This window comes from Rattus norvegicus, chromosome 5 (assembly GCF_036323735.1).
Source record: "Rattus norvegicus strain BN/NHsdMcwi chromosome 5, GRCr8, whole genome shotgun sequence".
Taxonomy (NCBI): domain Eukaryota; kingdom Metazoa; phylum Chordata; class Mammalia; order Rodentia; family Muridae; genus Rattus; species Rattus norvegicus.
Window position 1 is genome coordinate 14,468,132 of NC_086023.1, and position 13,202 is coordinate 14,481,333.

The following is a 13,202-nucleotide window of genomic DNA, read 5'->3' on the forward strand; positions in this document are numbered from 1 at the left end:
AACTATTTATTATTTTACCATGGAATACTCAAGAAACTGAAGTATGAAGACTTTAGTTTTTCTGGTGATTAAAATGGCTAATTTGTGTCAAAATAGGATTTAATCAGTCAATAGGATTGACTGGAAAGTTAATGAACTAATTCCTCAAATTCTTCTCTCTCTCTCTCTCTCTCTCTCTCTCTCTCTCTCTCTGTGTGTGTGTGTGTGTGTGTGTGTGTGTGTGTGTGATGCTATAGCCCAGGCTTGCCCCAAATTCATAGCCTTCCCAATGTATAGATTACAGGTATGCACAGCCATGTTCTATTAGTTTTTTTTTAAAAAATTATTTAATGTGTATGAGTGTTTTGCCTGCATAGGACAACAAATCCCCTGAACTGGATTTTCAGGTGATTGTGACCTGCTACATGGGTGCTGGGAATCAATCTTGGTCTTCTAGAAGAGCAGCTGGCGCTCTTAACCACTGAAACGTCTCTTCAGCCTTTTGTGTTCAGTTCTTCAGTCTTGAACTGGCATTCTTTAACCTTGGGCGAACCTAATTCACCACATTTTGACATGAAGTTGTGTTTACTGATATTTCTGTACTGGACAAATGCTTGTTCCCTAGGTAGTTTTCAGAATTTCATCTCTTTCTCCGAGAATTGCACCTATGATAGAGGGTGCCTCTGGGCAGCCATGTTTGCTCTGTCTGGATTTGCCTCTCTGGCCACATTTGATTGAGTTGAAGTGGATGGCTAATATTATGTGCTTCCTTCTGAAAACTGCCACTAAAGTGGAGTTTTGGTCTGGGGACAAAGAAAGGTGTGAACTTCAATACCAGAGATATGACCTGGGTTTATAAGTTCCAATTCCAACAGTAGAGGCTGGGGCAAGAGGACCACAGTCTAGGTAATATAGAGAGTTCAAAGCCAGAATGAGCTACATAAACAGACTTTCTCTCAAAGACTAGCAAAGCAAGAATAACTGGGATGGGGCCCGCAGGATGATGCAGAGGGGGAAATGCTTGTTGTGCAAGTCTGGGGACCTTCCTCATTCTCCAGATCCCGCAGTGAAAGAGTGACTGACTCCCGAAGTTGTCCTCTGACCTCTATATGCATGCATGCATCCGCACACTTTGCTACGGGCCTCTGGGCCCTGTGATTGACTTTCTTCCCTTGTCGGTAAGATGTCCAGTCTTTATGACAGCTTTCCTTCAAAGTAAGATTAAGCAGGTGTCCGTCATTCTCAATGGAAACGTTTACTGTTTAGAAGACTCATTGGTATGTATTGAGTATATATCTTACGGCCTTCATAGTGGTTACATATTCAGATTCTGCCAAACTTAGAGGGGCATCTACTGTGATAGAATCAAAGATGCAGAATTACGTTAACAAACTTAAATGGTTGACTGGAGTGTACGAGATGAAATTTAGAGAAGGAAACAGGCATCTGACCCACATGTTTGTAAAAATCGGTAAAAACTGACTTAGTGGCAGTTTATTAATAAGGAACCTCAGGTTTTAATAAGCATTAAGCTTAATAAGCAGCACTATTAGAACACAGGCACTAAAATGCAGAGATGAAGACCTGAGGACCCCATCTCTAACAGTAATGAGAATGTGAGTCTGGGCAGAAGCTCAGTGGTTAGCGATTGGGGGGTGTTTGGAGTGTGTGGAAAGAAAGCTCAGTGGTTAGCGATTGGGGTTGTTTGCAGTGTGTGGAAAGAAAGCTCAGTGGTTAGTGATTGGGGTTGTTTGCAGAGTGTCGAAAGAAAGCTCAGTGGTTAGTGATTGGGGTTGTTTGCAGAGTGGGGAGAGAAAGCTCAGTGGTTAGCGATTGGGGTTGTTTGCAGTGTGTGGAGAGAAAGCTCAGTGGTTAGTGATTGGGAGCGTTCGCTGCTTTTGCAGAGGGCTAGAGTGCAGCTTCCAACACAAAGGTGTTTCCCAGGTGCCTATAATTCTAGCTCCAGGGCATCTGATGCTTTCTTTTGATTTGTGAGGGCATCTGCACCCACATAAGCATGTATATATATATATATACATACACGCATAAATAAAATTAATCTTTAAAAAATTAAGAACTCCTGGAGGGGCAGCAGAATTAAACTAGATCTAATTCTAAGGGATGGAGATCGGATTAGGTTTAATCTAAGGAAAGCCAAACTTAATGAACTCGGGTCTATTGTGTTACAGCTAATTAATGAGCCCAAAACATGTAGCTGAGTGGGATGGTATAGGAAAGCACATTCAGAAGACATAGTTCTGAAGAAATCATTTTCACGTTTTGAAATATTTTTAACTAATAAAAGCCACATGCGATTGCTATATCAACAACGGAAGATGGGTCTACTGAAAACCTGCTTCCTGTACAGTCTCATTTCCTAAGAGTGGCTTCTGTATAGATCAGCGGTGTTTAACGCTTATGTCGAAGTCTATATTATGAGCTCCTACAAACAGAAATCTAGTTATATTGCATGCAGCAATGTCAACATAGACAGTTCCCGATTCGAGCAGGAGGCCTACGAATTCTAAGAACTGAGGCGACCCCCTTTCCATAGCTTATTTCTAGTTTTGAAAATTAGAAACAAGGCTGCAGGCCCTGTTACAGTGCTCGCTGTTCAACCACCAAGGCCCAAGTTTGCTCGCCGGTGTTCACATAAAAATCCGGAGGTGTCGAGGACTTGCAGTGTCAGCACTGTGGAGGAACACAGGGAAGGATTCCTGGACCTGTCCGTCTAGCCTATTTGGTTAGTTCTGGACAAGAGGGAGGCCTTGTCTTAATGGAAGCAGGTGACACGCAGAGGACAGTGCCTGAGGTTGTCTATTGACTTGCACAGGTATCCATGTGCACGTATATACTTACATTAAAAGGAAACTACTACACACAGTTTATATTTGTGTATGCATTTTTATAGATGTCCATGTTTGACCCGTGGGCTCAGAGCTCAGAAGTTTGATCGTATTAGGCAGCTAGGATCTTCCTGGACTTGGAATTGTACAACCCTCGGAGGAGTGAATGGCTAAGCCACGTTAGAAAAGCAAAAGGTATGTGATATGAAACGGTAAGCCAACGCCACGCCTATGACTAGTAGCATCAACTGGTGCCCAGGGTAAATCTACTCACAGTCAGACCTGCTCTGACTCGAGTAACATCCTTTTCTCCAAAGGCTTGGAGATCACCACTGGGGTTCCTTCCTTCATTACATGGGGGCTCACTTACTGTCTTTTTTTTTCTTTCCATTCCATCTCTGTAGTCAAGGGCAGCCATATCAGGGGAAGTTTTTCTTTCCCTCACGTTCTGCCGAATGCTCGCTACCTGTTTGGGAATGAGAGGACCTGGATGGTATATTCTCTGCCTCTCTCTCATGAACCCAAGAGCTCCACAGATCTATCACATCCACCAAAAGTGCTACGAGAAACCTTCTCTGACGAAACTGCATTTAGGGTGAAACCTAGGCTGAGCTGAGATGCTAGCAGCCGTCTGGGCCACCTGGAGCTCTTCTTATAAGGCAGATCCTGGTTCCAGATCTGGGTAGGGCAGTGCGGGTCCCAGGGCACATTTAGAATTAGGGCAGAAATCACCTAAGGAAAGATCTATCTATCTATCTATCTATCTATCTATCTATCATCTATCTATCTATCTATCTATCTATCTATCTATCTATCTATCTATCTATCTATTATCTATCTATCATCTATCTATCTATCTATCTATCTATCTATCTATCTATCTATCTATCTATCTATCTATCCATCCATCCATCTATCTAACTTATTGAGGCAGAGCCTGGTTAGCCTAGAATTCACTATGTAGACCAGGTTGGCTCCAAGCTCAAAGAAACCTACCTGCTTCTGTTTCCCAAATGCTGACTGAAAGTGCGCACCACCACACCCAGCATTACAACAGTCTGTAACCCAAGGGCACTAAAATAGAGAGGAGCTCAGATCTTCTGTCTATTTAAAACCAACTATATAAAAATACATATGCAAAAATAAACCCAACTATCTATGACCAAGGGATACATTTGAAAACACTCTGCCTACTAACATACGCTAGGTAGGGTTGAGAGCCCTGGATATGCCACAGTGGTTTTCAGATCACCCCCTCACAGAAGCAGCAACACCTCTGGGGAACTTGTTAGACATGCAAATATCTCAGGTCCCTTCAGCCTGCTCAGCAGAAACTCTTCATTTGGGTGGAGGCTTTGGTCTGCTTGAATGAGCCCTACAGGGAAATGCTCTTCCTCTCATAGTCTGAGAGCCTCTGGTAGCCAGAGGGAAGCCCAGCATTGTTGACAGAGCCCTCCTCCAAGATTTGGATCTGTGATTGAGCAGTCTGGGGCTGCATGTACCTCTTGGTATATCTCCAGATGCCTGGACTCCTTCCTGATTCCAAAGTTCCGTACAGATATGTGGCTTTAGATGGGGAAGGTGTGGATTCTGTGGTTGAGCATAGATAGCATCTCCCAGGCTGAGAGGTGACCTGTGTGTAACTTTCTGGCTTGTGTTGAATCGTGCCATCTACTTGTTTCACGTGCACCAGGTTCCATCACATAGATATATGCTGGTGGCCAGACACTTTAAACATGAGCTCAACATTCTGGCAAAGTGTACTCACCATTGAGAGAGAGAGAGAGAGAGAGAGAGAGAGAGAGAGAGAGAGAGAGAGAGAGAGAGAGACCCTGACTTGGGCGAGTTATAACTATACTGTGGGGACCTCAGAAGCTTCTGTAGGTAGTCATTGACTAGGAAATGCATTCAGTGCTAGCAGATGCAACATTCTCTGTATAGTTCTCTGAGAGACAGAGGGATAGTTTCAGTCTTTAATTTAGGCAAAGTGATGCTCCTTGGAGAGTAAAGAAGACATGTTCATACAGCAGGTGCCCTGGAGAGTAGCATGGTCAGACAAAGGATACTCAGGTCGATTTCACTTTAGACAAAAACAACAGATGGGGTTTTAAAAATCATAAGTATGCCCTCCAAATATTGCAAAGAACATTTATACTAAAAACTATTTTATTGTTTACTAAAATTTAAATTTACTGGCTATTTTAAAAGGATATTTTAAAATTTATTTTTGAACAATTTCATAAAAGTATACAATGTATCTTAGTTAAATCCAACCCGAATCCCCCGCCCCCTCCTCCCTTTCCCTTTCCACTTTCATGTCCTGTTCTGTTCTTTTATACACTTTATAACCTTCTGTGTCCAATCATTGATGCCTGAATATGCATAGGTATGTGACGAGCAACAGAGCAGTAGCCACATATCTAAGAGCTCCCCTTCCCTCACCAGCCTTGGACAGAGGTGGAACCTTATAAGCCTCCTGCCTACCCTCACTAGAGAGTTGACTGGCTTGATCTTGTGAAGCAGAACTGCAGTGATGGAGGACAGCATCTCACAGCTCTCCTCCCCAACTCAGGTCCTCACATTCTCTCTACCCCTGTCTGCAATGATTCCTGAGTCCTGAGGAGCTGGGAGAACAGTTGATATAGAAGTCCAATTTAGGGCTGAGTACTCAATAACCACTTATTCTTAGCATTTTGACCATCTGTGAATCTCTCTATTGATGTCTGTTGCCTACAGCAAAAAGTCTTTGATCACGACTGAGCGCTAATCTATAAGAGCAAAGACAAATATTTAGAAGGCATTCTGGTAACATTAGTAATACAGACAGTATTAGCATCTCTTCTGCGCCTAGGTTATCCATTCGCAGCCTTCTGACCAGGTTTATAGTTTGAAGCATGGATTTCTTCTAGTGGAAAATCTGGCTGTGTTCAAAATTGCTACACTCAGTAAGCCAGTTACTTGCATTCTACTTGCTATGGGGCTGTATTCTCCTTGACTTTTAAAGAGAATGAGTTATTACTGTTATTGTTACTATTATTTTGAGATGCAGGCTGCTCTTGAGTTCCTGGACTCAGATGATCCTTCTGCTCTAGCCTCCTAGGCAGCTGCAGCAATAGTCAAACATTCCTATGCTTGGGAAGAAGAGAATGAGTTTTAACCTTACACTCAGGTTGGCCTGTGGTATACAGATCTTGGATAACCACGCCTCACCACTCTGTAAGAATGATTACTTTCAATTTTGGTTTTTGGTTTTTCATTTTTTCCTATTCATTGAAATAAGACTCATGTAACACAAACCAACCATTTTGATATATGCATTTGGTGGAAATTAGTATATCTCAATATTGTGCTAGTCTCCACTACCTAATTCCAAAACATCATATCATGTGTGATAGTTGGTATTCATTGTCAACTTGACTGGGCTTGGAATCACCTAGGAGACACACTTCTGGAGTATTCGTGAAGATGATTCCAGAGGAGTGTAACTCAGGAGGGAGGATGTGTGCTGAATTCGAGTAGCACCTTCCCATGGAAGAGGGTTCCAGAGTTCTTCTGGCTGTCATCGGCAGAGTGACCAGCACCCCGTGTCCTGCTGCATGCCTTCCCCACTTTGAAGGATCGTGTCCTTGTAAACCACGAGCCAAAATAGCTTCTTCCTTCCTTAAGTTGCTTAATCAAGTATTTTGTTAGAACAATGAAACTGTAACTAATACAGCCCCTGAAAAGGAAATCCTGTACTCAAACTATTACCGCTCAATCTTACCATGGCATCTGGCAAGCACGAGTCTGTATTCTGTTACTAAGGGTTGACTTCTGGAGATAACTAGACTCCCAAGAATGGCACTATTTGTGTCTAGCTTCTTTTACCTGGCGTAATATTTCAAACTTCATTCATGTTCCTTTCATTCATGTTCCTTTCATTTATGTTTTTCAACAAATATTCATTGAGCATGTGCTATGAACCAGGTCTTGGGGGTAAGAGGATGTAAGTTTGTGGGTGCTATCGAGTGAGACAAACGATGAGATAAGCAGCATGTGAGGCGTATTAGATAGTGATGGATGGAAAAAGAGAGAGAAAAACAGGGACGAGAGGATGTGAATGGAAAATTGAAATTTTAAACAGAAGCGAGGAGAAAACTGTATCCAAACAGTGATCTTCTTGGGTTGGAGAGATGGCTCAGTGGGTCGGAGTGCAAGCATGAGAAACTGAGTCTGAATCCATACCACTCAGGCACGACACCACGTGTCTCTAGACGGGTAGATCATGGGAACTCACTGGTTAGCCAGTACAGCTGGGAGCAATAGAGGAAGATACTGTCTATCCTTCACTGATTTCCATATGCCCATGCTTGGACATGGGCATACCCATCTGCACACACACCTGAACACAGACGTGTACGTGCGCGCGCGCGCGCACACACACACACACACACACACACACACACACAGAGGCAGATGTCCATACATGCAGACAGAGAGACATACACACACATACACATACAGACACACAGACAGAGACATACATGCATACATACAGACACACATAGATACACAGACAGACAGATACACAAACACACACACATACACACACACACAGACAGATGTCCATACATGCAGACAGAGAGACATACACACACAGACACACACAGACACACACACACACACACACACACACACACACACACACACACATCAAAGCCAAAAATAAAGCAAGTAAAGAAAATGATCTTGACAAACAGCTGAAGCAAATGAGGGAAACAGCAAACATCTGGGAAGAGCATCTGCTCAGACAGGGGAAATCCAATGCTAAACACACTCAACTTAAAATGTTGTAGTACGCACACATAAATAGTTAAAGAAACAGGTAGACTGAACTTCAACATTTGTATGCGGTTTATCATGGGGGTGTTTGCATGTGGATACATGTGCGTAACTCTAATGATTTTTATGTTATCCAGTATGCATCTCTTTTCTATTTAAACCAGTTAGTGTTGGATTTTCTAGACTTGCATAAAGGCTCTTACGTGGATACAGTCCAAGGAAGTCTACCTTGTTCTGATCTTTTTACAACTTTAAGTGAAAGGTCTTACTATTCTACCAGCTTGGTCTTTGACTCTCAACCTCCAATGACCCAGGCAGCTGGGAAGGATAGCAGAGGTGCACAGCCACACCCAGCTTCTACTCATCCTCTTCAGGGGCTTTGCTTTGACCGAATCATAATATATTTAATGGGAGCTGATATATTACCGTAGTTATTTCTAGTGCTAACACACATTCAGGCCTGCCAGTACGGTACATTCTTAGAAGTCAAGCTGGAGATCTTTGGATGATATCTAGGGATGAATTTCTAATTGTGAGGTTAAAAATGGTTGCCTCTAGGACAGGAAGTTTGGTGAATTAAGAATGAATGTTCTCCGTATATTAAAAAACCCAAATGTATACATTTTAATCGAAGAGGGGGAAAGATGAAAATAGAAATATGTGTGGAACATCGACTTCAAAGCTAAAAATATTGCACGTAACGTTTTTTAACCTGTACAAAGAGGGCCGGGAAGTAGTTCAGTGGTAGAACTCCTGCCTAGATGCACAGGCATTAGGTTGATGCCTAGCCTAGTCAAAAGTTATTCAAACCAAATAATCGGTGAACTCAGTAGTGTGACAAGCTAGCTGAGAATGAACTAGAAAGCTACGAGTTCTTGAGGTGAGGTGTAGTTCAGTGTTTGAAGGCTAGGTTAATATGTGCAAGGTACTAAGTTAACTGCCTAGCATTGAGAAAAGAAGGAAAAAAGAAATAAAAAAGCCACAAGTTCAGAGAAGGAAGAGTGGTTAAAAAATTATATTTAATTGAATAGATACCACTTAACCATGTAACCATTATAAAAAAATCATTAATGAGGTAGCTGAATTATTTTACATTTTAACAAAAACTTAATTTTGATTCACTGTATATTTTTCATGCTGCCTTTGGAATCTGGTATGTATTTCCTATGGACAACACATTTCAATAGCTCATGTAGCAGTTGGCCACCATATTGGACAGTGCTGATCTCTAGTAGTTCCTGGATTTTGTACTTGGCACTCTTGGTGCCAGCATCAGTCCTCAAGGCAGGCTAAGTATTCTACTTCAGTTTGTTGCTCTGATAAAACACTGACCAAAAGCAACTTGGGGAGGAAAGGGTTAGTTTTATTTGGCTTACAGGTTGTAGTCCATTATTAAGGAAAGCGGAGGCAAGAGCTTTAAGCAGGAACCATGAGGCAGCAACCTCAGACAGAGGAATTGGGCTTACTGGCTTGTTCCTCTGGCTTGCTCACCTGTGTCTCCTTTGTAGTTGTTTTCTGCTCCTATTGTCATTTATCAGTTGTACACAATAATGGATTTCACCACAATACTTCCTGCATGCATTATAATATACTTCGATCATCTCTGATACACGATTATCAAGTATCATAATACTTTCACATACTGTCTCTATTTCTGTTTCCTTTAATTACCATTGTTACATGTGTCCACACATATAAATATATAAACACAACTTGCTCAGTTTGTTTAGTGTTGCTTCTAGCAATAGGTGCAAGGGCTGAACCACTTAGTATTGGATAACCAGTTGCGGTGGGGGTGGGGTGGGGGTGGGGCTCGTTCCTGGGAAAACTTATCCTCTCTTGTGGTCATTAACTGCTTGCAGCTCTTCATTTAGGGGTGTGGCCTTGTGAAATTTCCCACTTCCATTTTAGGATGTTGTCCTGATGTTGTCATTATTCAGGTTTTGTTTAGGTTTCCATGTTGTTGAGATTTCATGGGCTCAGTTTCCCTATTCAATGTAGAAAACGTAGTCTCTTAGCAGATGCCTTGGTCCACTGGCTTTTACAATCTTCTTGCTTCTTCTTCAATGACCCTTAGCGGTAAAGTGTTGTAGATATATGTCAGTAGGGGTTGGGATCCTTCCCCATGCTCAGATGTTCTCTGAATTTTGACCAATTGTGAATTTCTGAGATGGTCTCCATCTGCTGCAAGAAGAAGCTCTCTCTGATGAGAGATGAGCGCTACCCTTTCTCTGTGTACGAGTATTTAGAGTGCAGTTAAAATACATTCTGATTTAGGAAAATGGTAATAGTAGGTTCTCCTCTAGAGTCCACAACCTCACCAGCCATGGGTAGGTCTGCAGTTTCATCATGAATCCCTCCTAGTGGGTGGGCCTTAAGTCTAATTAAAAGCTGTTGATCATCCCCAAGATATAAATGCCACTATCACATGTTTGGGGGTATGTTACTGTACTGGTCATTGTTAGATATCGTATGCATCCATAGGGATAGGCACCACAGGGGTTATAGCTGGGTAAGACCATTAGTCACTTTTCTCCCTTGGAAGCTTGTGTAGCACCTCTCAGTAATGTGAGAGCTCGTCCCAACGGAGAAGGCTTACAAGTCAGTTCCAGCTAAATTCCTCTGAGTCCTATCTCCCTGAAGTATTTGGTGTCTTTGACAATAAGGAGTTACCTTCAAATTCCATAGTTAACCAAGGCAATGCCAATAACCTGCATTTTGGTGGGAGTCTCTTGGACTTCCCTGAACTTGGAAGAAAATTTCTCATGTCTGGTACTTCAGACTGTGGCTGTTGGGAGGGCATTATTGACCTTAGTGCTACAACTTCATTTAGACTATACATACACATATGTGGAGTACACATACACTTATATATTACATGTAATGTCATAGAAACAAAAACTAATATTCTTTATGGCTGTCTTTTAAATATCCTTAGTGTTATCTACCCCCTCCTTTTCCCTCCCCCTCTGTATTTGCTGTCCTTCCTCGATGCTCAGTTAAAGCCCCTCCCCAATTTTTCCCGTTTCCACCTTCATAGCACCTGCAGCCTACTAGTTCCCTTTCCTGAGCTCCTTCCCCCAATCCTTTTCTGCTCCTCTGGTTTCTGTAGTAGCCTTTCTTCTATATAGCCCAGGGCTAGCCAGAAATGATACCACTTAGAGTGGGCTGGACCCTTGTACATCAGTAGCAATCAAGATCATGCCTCACAGACATGGCCATGATAGAGTTTCTTTCTTCTCAGGGGTTATCAAGTCAGAAACCAAGATTAGTCATTGTGCTTGGTGTTTTTCCCATTGTGGCCCTCATGCTGGCTACTGTGGCTCATTGATTTGTCTTCCTGGAAAAGGCCATATATGTGGCCTCTATGGTGAGTGGGTCCAGGGAAGACAGCAGCCAGTGGAACTGATTTTTTGCCTGTGAAATGCATTGCAAAATTCCCGTTAGTCAGTGGCGACTTCTTTGCCTTATTAAATGTTTAAACTGTTATGTGAGCAAGTTTTTCTCTTTTTAAAAAAAAAACTATAAAAATACCAAACAATAGATGCTAGAACTTTTTCAGTAATCTCCATTTTGTACATATTTTATTTTCCGTATACTAATTCAAAATGTATGCAAAGAGGAGACTATGTTATTATGATCCCTTAGGACCTGTTGCTCAGTTTTAACGGTGGTCAGTTTTAGTTTTCATTTATATTGCTACCTTCCCTCTCACCAACATTTTATTTTGAAGCCACTTTTAAGTCAGGAACCTTTGCTTGTGGCATCCTGCGGGGTGAAGCCAGGTGCAGCCAGACAACCGCTCCGCCCGTATGTGCAACTGCTACAAAAGTTTGAATGTGTTATCAGAAAAATAGTCTTTTTCTGTTTCCTTGAGATTCTTAGTGAGATCAGAAACATGTCAGGTCACCAGTCCCAATGTCAAGGTAAATGCTTGGGCGTTTAATCGGAATGCTTGTTCATGACATGAGCAATCATTATTACCATCAGCCCTTGATTTATGAAGCCACATGTTCCGTTGTATGATGGATGTCATTAACATTGATGTGGCAGGTTCACTCATCTGTCTCTGCCCAGAACTCTTCAGTCTTGAATGCGCTCAACAGATGGGGGATTTCATGGTCACAAATGGAATTGTTTACCCTCTCATTGTTCCCATGTCAGCAATCAGACAAAATCCATTACCCACCAATAAAAAGATCAGCCTGCTGCTAGTTCAGCCGTGGAAGGAGGGAAGCTATGTTGAAGGGATTTAGAGTTTTAGAAGAGATAAAAGATGCAATAAGAAGCCACATAAAAATTAAGACCCCAGAGAAAAACTTGAGTCTCTCAATCTAAACCCAAAGGATTAAGGGATTTAAACGAGAAGACCCAGTAAGTCTCGCGTTTCTTTACCATTACATACTCTAGAGCCCCCTTTAACTGTGAACATGGCATAGCACCCACTCTGTGCTGACAGCTCTATTATGTCATTTTAAATTCATAAACTCTCAAACCGTTTCTGTTTATTTTTGTTGTTGCTTTGGTTCATTGGCTTGGTTTTTCACAGGGTTTCTCTGCATAATCTTGGCTGCTCTGTGTTCTAAGAAAGACAACGTTTTCTTTTCTTTGGTGTGTCCGCTGTAAATGGCTTTAGGAACTGAGTGGTAAAATGTCAATCTCCAGACACCAGAAGAAATTTTCATGTTAAAGCCCTTTGCTTAATGACACTACAAGGTCAGCACACTATCTGCCCTTGGAAAGAATAGAAAGACAGCCACCTGACCTGGCCTTGGGACTGTGTAGAGCCAAAGGGAATGCGAGATTCCTATTCAGACACTTGTTCATTCATGGCTGATATTTTCAAGTGTCTGCATGACTAGTGGTGAACAAGGGGTTTGAGCAAAGGAAATACTGAAAATATCCAAACAGATGGCTGTTGCTGCCTCTGCCGCCGCCTTCTTCTCCTCCTCCTCCTTCTCCTTCTTCTAAAAGATTCATTTATTTATTTTTGTGAGTACACTGTTGATGACTTAAAACATGGGAAGAAGGCATTGGATACCATCACAGATGGTTGTGAGCCACCATGTGGTTGCTGGGAATTGAACTCAGGACCTCTGGAAGAACAGTCAGTGCTTTTAATGGCTGAGCTATCTCTCCAGCCCCCAGAAAGCTTCTTATAATGGAATAATTAACATGTCAAATATCATATAGAGTCTACTCAGCATTAAATTTAATTTCTTTTGCACTTCTATCAATTAATATTCACATATGGATTACTTGGCCTACTGTATTTCCCCCATTTTACCTGTGGTTAGAATGCCAGGATGTTCTGTTTTTGTCAAGGAAAGTAAGCATGCTTTATTGGTCAGGTTCAATGAGGGAAAAAAAATCTCTGTTACGTTAGCTACTGGGTCTAAGGAACTACCCATGACTTTTCCTCTGTATAAGTACCATCAATGCAAATATATCCAAACCTATAAATATGCTATATACTTCAATGCACTCGTGAACTTTCATAATGAAATGAGTTAGAGAGCAATTTGTATGAATAAAGCACCATCGGAATGCTTAAAT